At 34.5% G+C, this 3,199-nt stretch overlaps 1 long non-coding RNA gene across 1 annotated transcript; it reads right to left on the reverse strand.

The window, feature by feature from the left end:
- Nucleotides 1-274: 274 nt before the first annotated feature.
- Nucleotides 275-1,448, reverse strand: LOC113303298. Its single transcript, XR_003337386.1, has 3 exons — nucleotides 1,295-1,448; nucleotides 1,085-1,161; nucleotides 275-593 (listed from the first exon to the last, which is right to left on the reverse strand). It is a non-coding gene; the product is annotated as an uncharacterized LOC113303298 (long non-coding RNA).
- Nucleotides 1,449-3,199: the final 1,751 nt, after the last annotated feature.

Below are 3,199 nucleotides of genomic sequence, written 5' to 3' on the forward strand. Positions count from 1 at the left end.
TATCCCGAACAATACGTCTGAATCATTATTCTGATGGTACTACACCCAAAATGCCCAATTTACCAGGTATATTTTCGTTGCTATTATTTTAAGCAACGCTTATGTATATTGCTTACACGACGTGACAAATTATACGGAACGTCTACAAACGTGGCTAAAATATAATTAAAGCAACGATTTAAACGTTGCTGCATGAGTTGCTTTAATTAGACTTAGTGCAACGTACAAATAATTTAAGCAATATATATATGCGTTGCAAAATACATTACCAGAATTAAAAAAAATTACATATTACGAAATTCCAGTATTACAAATAATCTGAAACCCTGACCTGATAAGAAAATCACTCATCCTTACAACATCATTCATCCTTGCAACATTTTACAAAATTATGAACTTAGTTTGAATTTACACAAGGAAATTCCATTCTGAACAAGGTATTACATCATGGATTCATGAATAGCAAACCTCATTCTTTTTCTGCACTTGGCACAATGGACAGGAAGGATGTACTAAACCAATTTGTCAATGAACTCAATGCTCCAGTTAATTTTTTCCTAGCTGTACTCTTCCTGCTCCATCTTAAGCATGTGCTGAAATTAATGTAGGAAAAGAGAATGAGAAGAAATTATGCAAAACGTGAAACAAAATTGAAAGCATTGTATGTCGTCGATATATAGCGTGCTTCCTTAATGCGGTGGCATGATAAAACATGTATTTAGATTTTGAATCAGCTACATTAAAACATTTGAAAATGGTTAGTCACCAAACTAACTAATCCACTTGAGATGCTCTTATTTCATTGTGGAGATGTATTCAGGTGGAAGATAGCGATGGTGATGGTAAGTAAGCTTTTTTTTTTTTTTCTCTTTTATTTCTTTTTCTATAGAGATTTACTAATGTTACTATTGAACTTATTTTCCTTGCTTTTCACGACACACACTTGATGACCAAATAGATTACCCCTTATTGATATTGCAACTGAGGCGGTGTCTACTGTGTAAATATTCTGTTTTTATCGGCCTAATAGTTAATCATGGTTTACAAATTATGTTAGAAAACAGAAGCACAAATTAGAGCCTACCTCTTAGAACTGTTGACTCCAAGGTTCCAGTACCCATCTCAATCATAGTACATCCAAAACTCCAAATATCGGAAGAACTATAAGGGAAAAAAATATCATTAGGACTAGTCAGCAATCAACTTCCAGTTGAAAAAGATAAAAGGTGACCGATCCATCAAACTTTAAGGGAAAATTCTAAGAAATAAGATAGTGGTCTATTCGGATCCTTACAAGCTATGCCTAGTTTGGAGAATGTCTTTTGGATCCATCCAGTACGGGGTACCCTTCATTGACTTGGTAGTGGTACTGGTTATGTTGGTGGAGTTGAACATGGTGGTCGTTGCAGAGAGCTGATGGTAGAGACAAGGTCGAGCACAACAAGATCATTGAGAGCACACTATTTGCAGAAGAAAAAAAAATCATCGGTTAAGGAAGTCCAGCGAATATGCTTCTCAGCCTTTGTTTCTTGAGCTATATGCCTCTCTATTTCGCTGCCAGTAAGCCCAATCACAAGTAAATTGGAGACCATTAATATAAAAGTAAAAGAAAAAAGATAAAAACAATCAAGGATAGAGACAAGCATTATATGTTCAGTGTAAGAATGCCACCTACGTTTTTTGTTGGTATCAGCTTCATTTTCATTGTCCTGCTGCAGATTTAGTAAAAGCCAATACATAGTTAACAACAAAAATACCTTGACAAAAAAGATCCATACATGGGTTATTGCAGATCTTAACAAAGAACAATACCCAAATAAAAAGATAAAATCAAAAACTAATACAGATTGTTCTTATTTAACGAAACATATAGATGTAAGATAGATTTTAAAATGACATCTCCGTACCCACATGTAGCAGCAAGCATCTTACCGCAATCATAACATCAGTAGCCCTCAACAAACCATCGGAAAGTGAGTGACCGCACCCGTGGAGGTTATCAAAATGTGCATCATAGATTCATCACTTTTCAAACCTAAGAAAACAAATCCAAGTCAACTCACTTTAGCAGCAATATATGATGCTAAAAAATACACAACTAACAACAACAAGAAGCAAAATCGCCAACCACAAATTTCAGTCAAATCTCCACCAATTTCTATCTGCATCACCACCACTAGCATGAATTTTCATAACAGATCCAAGGGTTTATCACAAACACCAAACAAATGATGCACCACCACACCAATTAAACCCCCAATCTGTAGAACTAACCACACCATCAACTTTAACCATCAGTACTACATATAAAAAACACCAAAGAACTGAAATCAAATAAAACCATGCTTTAGGATTCCATCAATACACACACACAAATAAAAAATGCAAAATGCAAAATCTTTGCAGAATCAAATGATGCACCACCACCAACTAAAGCCCCAAATCTGTAGAACCAACCACACCATCAAACAACAGCCCACACCATCAACTTTAACCATCAGCACTACACACAAACATATAAAACACCAAAGAACTGAAATCAAATAAAACCCATGCTTTAGGATTCCATCAAATAAATCAAACAAAAACAAAAAATGCAAAATCTTTACAGAATCAAGCAATAATAACAAAAAAAAGGGTAAAAAGATCAAGGTTTATACCTGGTGGCGTCTTCTTCTTGTACTTTCAGCTCTGTCGAATATGAGATGGGGTTTTCTTTGATTTCAGGAGAAAAATCAATTAGATCTAGGATTACGAAATTAAGGGATGTTAAAGGATTATGGTTCTGATTCAGAGATGGATTTTGATTCAAAGATGTGGTTAGGATTAGTTTCTCAAATCAGACTTGATTTCATGATGAGAGGTTTTTGCATATGAACAAATACACTAAAATTAGATGAGATTTTGCTTTTGGTTTTACGAACAAATAATCTAAATCTAGGGCTACAAAAGAGGGGTTTTCTTTAGATCTGATACATGGGTTTTGATTTTGGGTTGAGGTTGGAATTAGTCTTTGATTGTGAGCGTTTAGGTTAGATCTGTGATATTTTCAGAGTTTGGGTTTAGGAGGAAGATAACAAACACAAAAAGAGTTCGTGGTGATATTCATTTCTCTTTCTTAACGAGTTTGAGATAAATAATAAAAATAACAATATTAATCCTAAAATCCTTGAAAATAACATAACCGCAGGATTGCAAG

This window comes from Papaver somniferum, chromosome 8, assembly GCF_003573695.1.
Source record: "Papaver somniferum cultivar HN1 chromosome 8, ASM357369v1, whole genome shotgun sequence".
Lineage (NCBI taxonomy): Eukaryota > Viridiplantae > Streptophyta > Magnoliopsida > Ranunculales > Papaveraceae > Papaver > Papaver somniferum.